Raw genomic sequence first — 14,077 nt, forward strand, 5'->3', positions numbered from 1 at the left:
TTGCTAAAGATGTGACTCCATGTCTAAGCTTTTTATTCAAGACTAGACTCCCAAACATGGATCTAAAGACAATTTTTTCTACATGGTCAATCTATAATGTAGCATCCTCACATAATTTTATAAATTTAAGTCAATGAAATTTGAAGTTCATGAAGAAAACTAGAAAACAATAATATATCTATCTCGCGGTACTAAAAACTCTGCATAAATATCCTTTAGTATTCTATCATTCTTTCCTTCCCAAGATGGATGAGATAGATTGATACATATGTGACTCCATGTCTAAAATTTTAGTCGATGACTAGACTCCCAAGCATGGAACTAAAAACAAAATTTTGTCTATAGTGTGAATCTATAATGCAACATCTTTACATAATTCTATAAATTTATGTCAATAAAATTTGCAGTTCATGAAGCAAACTAGAAAATAATAAAATGACCATGTCCATGTTTGGAATTCATGATAATCATAGTTTCAATAGCAAAGACCAAATGAAGAACTCACCTATTAAATACTAGCCAGACCAATTCAAATTATCAAATGAACATAAAATTAATCTTAAGCTAAATCTTTTGCTATCTTCATTTATATTTTATAGTATCCTCCTTCCAAGTAAGGGAGTTCTTAAATACCTCTAATTGGGCACGTTCAACTTGTAGAGATAAACGTGAAGAAGATGACTCAAATCTATCTAACTGCAAAATATGATTGCTATATAAAAGTACATCAGAATCAAATCTAGTATATGATAACCAACATACAATCAAAAACATTCTTTGGATAATTATATTTGACATTAAGACAATTAACAAAAAAGACCTTGATATCAAGCATACAATTGAAAATAGCCATTAATTTTGAGTATTCATGTGCAAATAATCAACCATAATCCATAGTTTAATGAAATACATAAACAAGTGTGATCAAGGGAATGCATATAACATAGTTAAGAAATTGAACACTGCACACTAACCAGTGTGTAGTGTTCAATTTCAAGACTTGAGTAATTAATAGAGGGAATTAACCAATGAAAACCTTTATGATGACATGTCTGAAAGCCATGAAGTGAAAATTGAAACAACATCTTGGATACGACAGAGGTGAAGGTCCTCTAGTATTGGAGCATCAATTATTGTGTCAAAATACCTTATTTGCTAGGACTGAGCTTGTGCATTGCTTCTATTCTCTGACATAAGTAGCATGGCTACCTCATCTGCCATTTTTGAGAATGCAACCTTGTAACACTAGATATGAAAACAATATTTTGGTTGCATAAGATAGTAGAAAATACTACTAAAAAAGGAAATTAGAAGATTTGGAGTCACAAGCAAATGCTTCTTATGAGAACCAAGTACAAAACTAGAATTTACGTCACATTTAATAGAAATTTGTTTTGCCACAAGTAGAATGACTCCTTTAGATGAATATGTACATTCTGACATGAAATATTTTTCTTTTCTAGAGAGGCCTGCAACATAGGCAAACCATTCGACCTTGTAAGAATATTTGCATGGCAATAATTCAGAAGATGTTATTAGCTTATTATAGTACTCATGTTATTCTAGGAGCATATGTGAGAATGGTTTTAAAAAATCTTTGCAAATATATTATTTATAGGCAAGATGGAATACTAATAATTAATGTAAAGACAAAATTAGATTTTGTTTTAAGCAACTAATATGCCACCCTTTAAAGATTGGATGCAAAATATTTGAACTCAACACAGTAATTAATTGGGATTGAATGGTGCACACTTCGATAAAATGACTATTTGCAACAAATGCAACTTGAATGAAATGATAATAAATACAAAATCTAATAAAAATTGAAGAATGTCAGTCATAGTTCATAGGCACAATTAGAAATGCATACTATCATTGACAAAACATTTTGAAGGAAGCCATGAATAGAGGAAGGAAAAGTAGACTACAAAAACATTTATGGAAGAAAGAGAAACAAGAATAAAAGATGGAATCTAGACAATCTTTAACTTGTGGACTACGTGACCTAGAGATGATAAAGCCTAGTTTGTAAAAGCTTTTGTTACTTTATGGTAGCTTTTTTTATATGGAAGTGAATTGATATTGTATGGTACATTATGTTGTGCAAGGTATTGATTTCCTATTTTCTACATATATGCAAATAACACCACCCAATGGAGATCATATGGAAATCATTCTGCACCTTATGATGTTTGTATTAATTCTTCTTAAACCAAAATATAACAACACTTCACAATAGAAAGGGAAACCTTGAGCCGAATCATTACTTAATACCTTTTAGCCTAACCATGTAAATCTACTTAGGCAATAATTAATACCTTATGTCTAAACATGATCAGTGATACAACAATGGAAAACCCAACTAAACAGTCCAAAAACTTCAACTTTGCCAACATTTGGCTCCTTCAAGTTAACCCATTCAAAAGTCTCCCTGCTCATATTAATATCATATATGAGTGCATGCAGTCCCTAACCATACACAAACCATTTTTTAATCAACAAGGGAAAAATCATATATATTACTATATATAGCTATTTATTTGTTAACAATGCCCACACCTCTTGTTTGAAGACTTCGAGCAATGGGATGATGCTCACATTTGTCCACATGGTAAATGTAATATCACTCTTTCTTTAAGGTACCATGTATTCTAATAATAAAACCAACTTATAACTGGCAAAAAAATGGGACTTGAAAGAAAACAAGAATGATTCTACATGTGCCGACATGTGGGCATATTACTACAATATGAAAAGCACATGTAAAACTAGATAGATAGATAGAGAATAAACTGAGCATTACAAATAACCACAAGAACTAATAAAGTTTACTCTACAAGAATCCATTTCTACAAGAAAGAACTATTCTTGGTGAAGGTTCAAAAAGTCTAGGAAAGGCTAGTAGACCATCAGTGAGACAAGGAGAGTTTGAGAGAAATCATGAGGAAAAGTTGCAAATTTCTACCTGTATGACTAGTTGGGCATATCAAGTCACTTTTGAAGTAAATAACCACTACAACTAATAAAGTTTACTCTGCAAAAACCCATTTGTACAAAAAAATCTCTATTTTGTGAAGGGTCAATAGGTCTGGAAAAGAGTAGCATATAGGCAGTAGGACAAGGGGAGGGCAAGAGAAATAATGAGGAAGAATTGAAAATTTCTACCTGTACAACTAGTTGGGCATATTAGTCACTTTAGAAGTAAATTGTTAAAAAATATTACAATAATCATATCCAAGTATCTATTTAACTGATACTATAGTCTTATGACAATTCCTATTCATTTTAAAGTGAATTTCAGTGAAAGCTTTAGTTGTATAGTTGGGGTTATGACTATTACTATAAGTTTTTTCAATTTTAGATCCTTAGCAATTATGAATAATATTCAAACTTGTCATCTATACCAAAAAGGTAAACATAACTCATGGATCTAGTTTTTTTAGACAACACATATGCAAGAACATATGCTAAAAGATACCAAATTTGTGGCACTATAATCTTTAAAACCCCAACCTTGCAAGAAAAAACACCAAGTAGACAACAAAATATTGTGGAAATGACCCTACAATATATGAAACAGGACCTCTTCAAGTATAGGGTTTTTTTAGTGGTCTTGTGTTATAACAAAAAAAAATGTTTGCTGAGTAGCAATATTTCACATAGATATCATAATTTCTAAAGAACATAAAGAACTTGTTATCTAACTAATGTTTGTATTTCTTTGAATTTGTTCAACAATATTCCCTAGTCCAACCAAGGTTTCTATGAGATCTAAGATGTTATTTGGAACACTTTCAGCATGTCTATACTGATGGTAAGGATGGGTTCATACCCGATTGCATAGTTTCTTCACAAATAGAGCTATTAGAAGAGCCCTAATTAGGCCTCCTTTTGAATTTGTAGGGCTTATAAATCCTTCCACTCAAAGATTCAACTCACCTAATATAAATAACATTTGGTACATTAGACCCATTCTCAAGGATTTTTGAGGTCTCAAGTCTTCAAATGGCCATACAACAAAGTTGTTAAAAATGAGGGTTTTTAAGGGTTTAGACAACCTCCTTGTTGTCCCCACTTTTTCACCACCTTCCATAGCTTGTTAAAACTCCTCCTTCACAACATAGAATCTATTTAGACTCCCCTTGGATCCCTCAAAAGGGAAATTCATGAAATTTCTTCTTTTTCTCTTGGGAGCACTTTTGCTGTTGACTGCTCCTAGCCAGGCACAACCTAGCTCGCCTAGGGCTTTGTCAAATAAATATTTGCACTTGTTTTCTAGGACCCTGCTTGCATAGTCTTACAAGTTAGGGTATTTAGTCTTGGAATCTAGAGAATCATGGTTTTCCCGCAATGGAAACAAGAACTACAACCCATTTTCCATCAAACACCCCAAAACTGGCAGTACATAGCCAAGTTTGAAAGAATTAAATAAAACACTCACACAAACGAAAAGAACCAAATCTAATGCATATATAATGGAGAAAAAATAATGTACAAACTATTCCATCCAAAAAGATCACAACCACACTGCTATTTGCTTGCAAACAAGGCAAAAGCCAATAACTGTTATTGTAGAATCCTGCATAGTCTGCTGCAACTATACTGTGGCCGTACAATAATGAATGTCAAAACTTGGTTGGGGTTTCTTAAGACTTAAATAACCTTCATCAAGGTTGGTGTGTTGTGTTAGGGCATTTTTAATCATCTAACTTAGTGTAAACCTTTACAAAGGAAAAGTTACTTATATATATACAAAAGTCTTGAATGGAAAACTCAAACCAAAAAACTTTTGAGCGAATGTCAAACCAAAATTTAAACCACATTCTGAACTAAAAAATAACATCTCATAGTTAAAAGTAGATCTATATGGAGGGGACTTTACCATCTATGATAACAAAAAGGAAAGATGTTTCAAACAAAGATATATTTGTAGTTTTGGAGAATTTTAGTAAACGACTTCTAGTTTGCCTATTGGCGAGAGTCTATTGCATGGACCACACAACTTGCATTTGGATCTAAGTCACTGTAGCATCTTTTATTAACCTATTTGGATAGGAATGACAATAATTGTTGTTGGCAAGAATAAAAAACCCGATTTTGGTTATTGCCACCCTTATTGGTGTTGCTCTCTCTACCATCATACACAAAAACAAAAGCTCCATATTTTGCAAATATTATCACATTGTTCTATGTTTGGCTGATAAACATTATCAAATGTAATATTTCCTACCATTAGTGCCAACCAAGAAAACCAAGAAAGTATTTAAGGCAAACTTGGAAGTAATTGAGGAAGAGGAAATTGACACTTCTGCCACTAGTTAACATGAAATTGGTTGTGGCATTTAGCCATGGTTCTTGTGGCATTCATTAGATAGTCGTTACCCCCATCTAAGTCTAGTTCAACACTTAATTTTCTTTTAGGCATAGACTAACAATGTAGGAAATGTAGGCAACTTTAAAAATGATGAATTAAAAGTCTATTTGATTGTGCTAAATTATTACCTTCAAGAAGCACCTCAGACACACATTGTCGCCTCTTGGAAACCTTGAAATTTCTATAGATGCAGATAAAACTCCAAATATGACCACTAAGAAGAACTTATTTAAATCATTGGTTTCATGCACATTGTTGTCTAGACTCTAACTGAAGCTGCATAGTTTCTCTGTACATTATTTTGGGCCTATTTCTTCTTAGGCTTGCCCTAATTAAGTATCCCCTTCCTACCATCTAGCTTGCACAAGCACATACAGAATATCACGAGATGTTTCAAATCAATTTAAAGTCTCAAAAATTATCATTTATCTTAATTGTTGATCAATTATATATATAAAAGCTTATTCAAAATCTTAAGATGTGCATCCATATGCAAGTTTGGTGTTTACTAATTCCATGAAAAAGGTGCATACTAGGATTTGGTTTCATTATGCTTTAATGAGTTTGGAGCAGAATGAAACACAAGTAGAAATCTAATGGTTAGCTTGAAATTCCTTAGGCCTCATATGTGAGGCCATACTCTATATAGCTTGAAATTCAAATGGTTGCCTCACTTTCATGTGTTGTGCCTTCTCTCATAGCCTTGCATTAAAATTTCTTGTGATTGACAGAGGTTGCTATGGGTCAACATAGTTCTAATAAGAGTCTGGCTATAATTTCACATCTACCATATCTCTTAAAACTATATAGTTTAAAAACAAGAACTATTATGCAGTATTGACATTGATGTAGGCTGAATATGTGCAGCAATTGAAGAATAATGTTAACAAGAAAGAGAAGATCTATATGGAAAGTACTTTCAAGATTATAAAACAAGATAAGAATAGACATGTTAGGATTATAAAACAATCATGTCAAACACATCTACTAAGGGAAATCAAACAAAAATAATTAATGATATGCACTAATTCCATATCAAGTGAAAATCAAAGATAAAAAATCTAGTAGTGAGTACAACATTATATAATATCTACCAAAAAGTATCCAATTATATACTATTTCAAAACATCATAGTTGAATCAGCCATTTTGGCTCATGTATAAACATGCCTACATACTAAAATATGAAATGAAAGTTTCTTCTTTGCAAGATTTAATCAAAAGTTTCATCCCAAAGGACAATCTGACTATTGTTTACATCCCACTGCAAAGACGAAGCACAACATGAAGGGTGGACTCCTTTTGGATATTGTAATTTGCTAAAGTACGGAAATCTTCTAGTTCCTTTCCAATGAAGATTAGCCTTTGTTGGTTTGGTGAAATATTCTCCTTATCCTGTATCTTGGCCTTGATGTTGTCAATTGTGTCTGAACTCTCAACTTCCAAGGTAATGGTCTTGCCCATTAGGGTTTTCACAAAAAATTGCATAATTTCTGTTGCCACAGAATCATTCCCAAGTCCAACATAGTAAAAATGTTCCTTTTGTTTCTTAAGGATTTGGAAAGCTTACAGTACAACTCTATAGGTAAGACTCAAAATTATTTGATAGATGTTACAAAATTCAAAGGATTGCTAAGATATTAGTGTAGGTGCATGGAAAGTCAAAGTGAATTAAGAATATTTGCAACATATAGGGAATAAGAGAAATTTTATGTTAACTCTTGAAGAGACAAAGATGATTTGCAGAAGAAGGCTACCCTAGTTTCTCCTTAAGTTATTATTTACTTTAAAACTAGTTGGTACTTCTTGAAAAAGATGTATCTGGAAACTATCTGAATTTGAAAGTGCCAACAATTCTTTCAATTATGTCAGTTCTTTAGACTTCTTGATAACTCTGGTTGGTAAAATTTATTTTTGCTTCTAGGATTGAACCATGTAGGTTTTGAGTCAAATTCATTGACCCATGTTTTATGAGTCTTGGTTCACAAGAACCCATCTCTCATGAAAATGAAATGAACACTGCACTCACTACATCTAGGTGAGAAATCATGATGAAGAGGCCATTATTTAATCTTAGCATCCATGTTTCTTCAAGTTAAATATTTTTGTGGTTTTGCATTGAGAAATAATTATGAAGAGATTTTTTAAGCAAGAACATATACACATGTTCCCATGGGAGTACTTTGTCTGTGCTTGAAAATGGTAATCACAATGCTTGCAAGTTATAGTTGCCCCAGAATATCTTTGTCAGCAAGCTTTGATATATTCCTTAGTAATGTGCTAAAGCCTAAAACTAAAGATATTATATTTATATGGGCTCTTATGTTCTAGGAAAAATTTGGCCTGCTAGATGATGTTTATTTAATAGAAGCTATGTGATGAGTGTTCAAGTGTTGCTCTGATTATTTTCACTCTCTGCTTTTCTCTAGGCATTTTTAAAGTAGTATGTTTATCCTTTTATTGAATAATTGTATACATACTATAATGGATGGTGGGACCAAGCATAAGTTTTATTCATTGTTGATTTGGCTTGTTATTTGATTTTATGAATGCCTAGATGGAATTTAAAACCTTCTGGGGGCACTATGAAGTATAGACACAGATGATAGATAAAAAATTAATTGAGCATAAAGTTTAATGTACTTAGTACTTTCATTATTTGCAGTTGCTTGCATTTTGTTTCTAGATAGTTAAAAACTTAAATTTTATTTTCAATTGTTGTGCTTTCAAATGTTTATGGGAAGCTCATAAGATGGGTTGCATTCTCTAGAAAAAAGGGTACATGGTTTAGAAAGAACTGTAGATGAAATGGTTCATGATCTTTCTTTATCAATTGGTAGGATCACTAATGTTGAAGATGGAAGGGCTACTTGTTGTAAATTCCCTAGTTCTGTGCTTTTAAGCTCCAAATTTTGGAATAAAAATGAAGGTAGATATCCACCTGCACAACTTGTCACATCTGAGGGGTCATCAATGAGTAGATCTAGAAGAGGTGCATCATACAAAGCTGAAATAGGGACTGATATATGAGATAGGAAGTTCAAAGGCTTGTGGGGTGGTTTTATGGTGAATCCCCTGGCAGATGTCTGGGGGACATCAAAGAGGGTGGCCACTGAGTTTATTTCAAATCACACTTAGAGGTCTATATTGGAATTTTTTTAAGGAAATCAAATATTTACCAAAGCACGAGACATGAATAGGTCTAATGAGGGTCCCCCAGTAAGGAGCACATTACAAGTATCAAAAGATGAAGCTATTTCTTTCTTTGGTATGTAGGTTGTAGGAAAGGATGAAAAAATAGAGGTGCGTGATTCTGTGAAAGAAAATTCATGGCCAACAATCACTGACAATTTATTTAATGGCAAGATAGGTTAGGGCAGTGACAATTTTTGGAGTGTTTGGACACAAGCAGTAGAATTTCTATGGAAAGGGGATGTGGAGTAAGCATTTGGCGAGGTCCTTTGCATTGGGGATGATCTCTTGTTGATTAGGCTTATGAATCAGACTAGTCTTGTGATGGAACATTTATCTAAAGGAACCATTTTGGAAATGATGCAAGCTCTTAAACATTTCTTGTTGAAGCAAAAATTCTTGGGTTCATTAATCCCTTGGATTCAATAGGTGATTTATTCAATGAACCTGTACTAATAGGATGTGTATTCTTTTGTTTTAGTATAATGATAATTATAGTTTATTTCTTCAACAAAAGGTTATGATTTTTTGTTAATTTCAAAGATTATATCAATGTAGTCCCTTAAAACAATTACTATGACTGCATCATTTACATGTCATCCCCCATCTCTTTGCTATCAGGAAATTGTAAGAGGTCTTTTTAAATATTATATCCCTCAAAATTTTCATGATTTTCATAGAGACTGGTCTAGATCAATGGTGGGGTTCACTAATTTTTGTTTTGAATCTAGGATATCTTCTATTCCCAACATTTAATTTTCTTTTCTCCAAATTTTTGCACAAGTATCCAAACCAAACCACCATTTTAAAAGAAATAACCAATATAAGTTTCTTATATTATTTCATTTATATTACATTTTTTTCTTGATGCTCAGGTTGTTGACTTGATTGCAAGCAATGACTCAGATTATTTGGGTCTCTCTCTTGATGTAAAGAAACACATGTTATTAGCCTTACAAGAGGCTTCATCAAAGCATTTTTCTAATTCTTCAATTAGAAACTTCATTACTCAGAGTGCATCCAAGTTGTTTGTTCTTTGGATGGTGGACTCATTGAAAGGTAGGTAATCAAAGGAGCAAAAAATATTTTTTATGTGAGCACTGCTCTTTCTTTCGATGGAGAATGACAAAAAATGAGTCGAGAGCTTCTCTATGTTATCTTCTTTAGGCATGCAAATGTCCCAATTGAACACTCGCTTCCACCAAAGAGTATGCTGTTCCTTTGTCATAGACACCAGTCCTATAGTCTTATTAGACTCTCAACATTGTATTCTATTAATAGAACTTGATATTTAAAACAAGTTATATTTCTTTCCAAACCCTATAATTTATTAGAAACGTTACATTTATGAGTAGTACATCTACAAGGAAGAGTGTCAATATCGAACATAAGACCAACATCATACAATGATTGGCGTTGAGAGTAGCTAGCTGATTTTGTGATTGTATATTCACCATTTAAACCTATTTATGATTTCAATTGCTATAAGTAAAATGAATCTCCTTGATATGCTAGTGTTGCAACTGGCCTTTCAGAATTATCACAAGCATCAATCTTCATTTTTCAAGGTTGGGATTGATTTCTTATATCTTAAACATCTTTCAAAGTTATAACTTAAATAAAAAGAATCAGTGAACACATAGTCAATTTAGGATTGGCAACATTTTAATCCAAACCTATTCCACTATCAGTACTCAAGAAAAGTCTTGTTAACACTGTTAGTCTATTTGACATAATGTTTTAGTATTGTTATTTATGACTAGTTCAAACCTTTGAATCATTAATAAAGATAAGTATCAAGATACACCTTGACCAAACACCATGCAACACTTCATAAACAAATAACTCCATGCAAACAACTTGACAGGTAGCCTTTGAACAAAGATATTTCACATTTATCACCTCAGGGTTAACAAAAAAGCTCCAAGATAGAACTAAAGCTTCACTTGATGTCAAATCTGAAGCCTTTGCCCAATTCATGTGCAAGATTTCTATTAATAATTGAGACACTAGAAATACTTGCTAATGAAATGCATTGATGCAATATCCATTCAATGGTCATATGCATGTAAGATTGAAGGATTCATTTGATTATTTGGATAATATATGACCCAACATATAGGTAGGTAGTAAACTATACATTTGGTGAACACTGAAACTCAAAGTTTCCTTTATTGGGAATTCACAATAAGCACAGAATAATTCCCCCTCATAATATATACATGTTACTTCATGAAGCACGAGATAATTTTTTTTAAAAAGAAAACATAAGATAATATTACAGTCACCATGGTATAGAGCTTGGATTTAAAACTTCCCTTTGTTCATAGAGTTCTTGGATGGGTAGGACTAGTTTCTCAAACCAAATTTTCCAAACCCACTTAAAAAAATTGGTGAATATAAGAAAATTTAATCTCCCACACCATAATAGTAGAGACAACTATGTTAATAACACATTTGAACAAGAAAGGCACCATGGCTTTATATTGACCTACTGTCAGTTAACAAGACTAAAAGCTCCTAGTTTGTAGGAATCTCAATCATAGAGCTATGATAGCGATGTTGGCAACTAGCAAGAGCAACCTTAAGAATGAATACCAATAGAAAAATTCTATTTCATGATGATTTTGTAAGCATTTTAGCAGCCTAGGAAATTTTCTGTCAGATTATAAGAGATGGAGAACTACTTGCTAGATCATATATGTGGACGTGTTCCACAATTGAGTTATAAATAATTCTTCATTAGTAAGCATGTAGTTGAGAATGGAATTGAAGAGCTATGATAGTAGAAGATATTAAGCAGGAAGATCTTAAGGTAAAAGTTCATTTGCTAAATTGAAAGATAGGAGAGGTTCAGATCTAGATCATGGATCAAGATACAAAGATACATAGATTTGGTCACACAATTGCCAAAATTGAAATGGGATTGAAAAGCTATGATAGTAGAAGATATTAAGTAGGAAGATGTAAAATTTGTATCTATGATACTTGGCTACAAAGTTTACAAGAGCAGTAGGATAAATTTTATTTCTACTACCACTATACAGCGCCTTAGGATGTTGAAGGAGAATGCACAGATAGATGTTTTTAGAATCTTGAGAGAATAGTTGATGGAGAATTTGAAGAAGATTAAGAAGGATATTTGTCAAAAAACATTACTCATGAAACATGGGTCAATGAAATTGACTCAAAAAACTACATTATCACGATGATTGTTGTACCTAAACGTTTGCAGAAATTAGTGTTACTTCTCTATCATAGCATCCTTTTTGCAAAAATTTTATCATCTCCAAGACTATTATAGAAGTTCACCTTTTAACTTCATTATAAAAATTGTATTGGTTACATAAACACTAATTATTGATATTACATATGTATACTTTTTTTTATCGATTTCTTACATATGCAGACATTTGATAGAGATTTTTAGAAGATATATAAGCTAGTTTATATTGAATTTGTCCCAAATTTGAAAAGGGTGATTCCAAAATTAATGTGTTATATAATTGGCACGTACATATTTAAACTAAACAATAATTAAATATTATCAAATAGGTGCAACTTGGAAAGAAACTCATGCATTGATGAACTTATAATCCAAATGCCTATAAATTTCAATAAGTTAACCTTAAAATTGGATGTAGGTAACAATCACACATATTTTTTCCTAGCGTAGAGCACACATAAATTCAAAATACTCAAGGATTACTTAGCATTACAAATTCAACAAATGAGATACGGTTCAAATGAACATAATCCCGAAGAAGTCTTAAATGAGAAACCTGAATGCAAGTTTAAAAAAAAATCATCAGCCAAGTTCAAAGTTTTCTCAAAAGTATCAAATAAAAAAGAGAAGGATGTTGTCCTAGCACCCACCTCACCACAAAGTGATTCAAAAAAATTCGTACGTCTACTTGAGAAACCTGCAAAGCAATTGAGAATCTACAATTAACTAGTGATCCACACAACTATTATCACAATACCAAAATGACACAATTCAATGCAACTTTGACTTAGATATCACACACTAAATGTCACTAAATCACTAAACCTCACCTTTTTGTCAATGTTTGTACAATATATTGTGCAAGCACACATCTCTTGCTCATCTTTAGACTGTAGATAGAAATTAAAACAAATGAAATCCACTAAACTATAGCTAAAATGCATCCTTGCAGTCCTTTAGATTCATTTGCATCACAAAAATATTATAGGTATATGTACCAACCAAAAAATTAAAATTAATTACACCCGGACTCCTACCACATAATCTTGTGCTTTCTATAAATTTTTTTAAAAAAATGATCACATTGCTCACCTTTAGAAGATATGTAGGGTTAGCTGGAAGAATTGCAGTCTTTGAAGGAAGGATCCTGATAGGATAATATCCCAGCATGGTTCTTGCAAGGCTCAAAGCTCTTCTTGCACCCTCTACAAACACAAACAAGTAGAGAAATATTGCATTCAAATTACAGTCCCAATGAATGTAAATTTGTCCATAAAAACAACCAATTAAATTGAACAACACTAAAAAACAAATTTGGGACTCACCTTCATTATGAAACTCTACAAAAGCAAACTGAAGAACTAAATTGGGGTCACTACATATGCAATAATCAATAACCTTTACATCAAAAAGAAAGTACCCTTTTAGAAAAACATGTTTCATCCAAAATTTGTGTTGCAAGATTACTAACTAGTAAGTCAATATGTACCATAACAAAAATCAAATCAATGCAAGATACTGGTAAGTATACTAAGGATCTGAATATCTTAGTAAAGCATCAGTCGGGTAGGGGGACAAAACCATGTCAAGTCATGTTGGCCCGCCTGGCCAAAAATATATGGGGTGGCCACCAAGCTTTTAGAGGACCATGAAAGCACAATAGAGTTTGAGTAAATCCAAACTGCAGAAAGCTCAAGCACTAACTAAGGATTCAATTGTAGGATATCATCATATGATATCCTTACACAAAAGAAAATAATGTAGAAGAAAAATCTTACATAGCTCTAGCTCCTTTGCGTGCTCCATCAAAAATAAAAAATGTTTTTTCATTTTAAAGTTAAGCCCATGTTGGTCAAAATTTTGACCAATAGAGGCTTAGATTTAAAAAAAAGAAGAAAATTTTCCTTCTACAATCCAACCAACCTAAACCTTTTTAATTGATGGTTAAAAATTTTGGTAGAAAAATAAGGTCAAATGTAGTAGTGATGTGAAGAAGACATGTTGGTGATGATGTGGCTAAGTTTGCTCATCATAATATTGTGTGTATGGAAAGTTATTCAAGTTGTAAGATAGAATATTAATGTTATCACTAAGTGTAATGTGTTCTTAATGTGGTCCTATAATGATTAATTAAGAAGGTCTAATAGTCAACTCAGGGAATTATTTTATGGACTCAGTATAAAGGAAGGACATTTTCCTTTATCATGGAGTAATGAGATGGTATGTGGAATTGTGTGGATGATATTTGCAAGTAGTAGAGAGAAAAATGTGAAGTTGAGCAGA

The 14,077-nt window shown here is 32.4% G+C and overlaps 2 pseudogenes; one reads left to right on the forward strand and one right to left on the reverse strand.

Moving 5' to 3' along the window:
* The first annotated feature begins 8,106 nt into the window (after positions 1–8,106).
* On the forward strand, positions 8,107–9,635 carry LOC149543391 (TORTIFOLIA1-like protein 1; annotated as a pseudogene).
* Positions 9,636–12,266: 2,631 nt separating this feature from the next.
* On the reverse strand, positions 12,267–12,964 carry LOC149543392 (polyadenylate-binding protein-interacting protein 9-like; annotated as a pseudogene).
* Positions 12,965–14,077: the final 1,113 nt, after the last annotated feature.

Source organism: Cupressus sempervirens, chromosome 8, assembly GCF_028749045.1.
Source record: "Cupressus sempervirens isolate cs-2001-9-10 chromosome 8, ASM2874904v1, whole genome shotgun sequence".
In the NCBI taxonomy this organism is placed as follows: domain Eukaryota; kingdom Viridiplantae; phylum Streptophyta; class Pinopsida; order Cupressales; family Cupressaceae; genus Cupressus; species Cupressus sempervirens.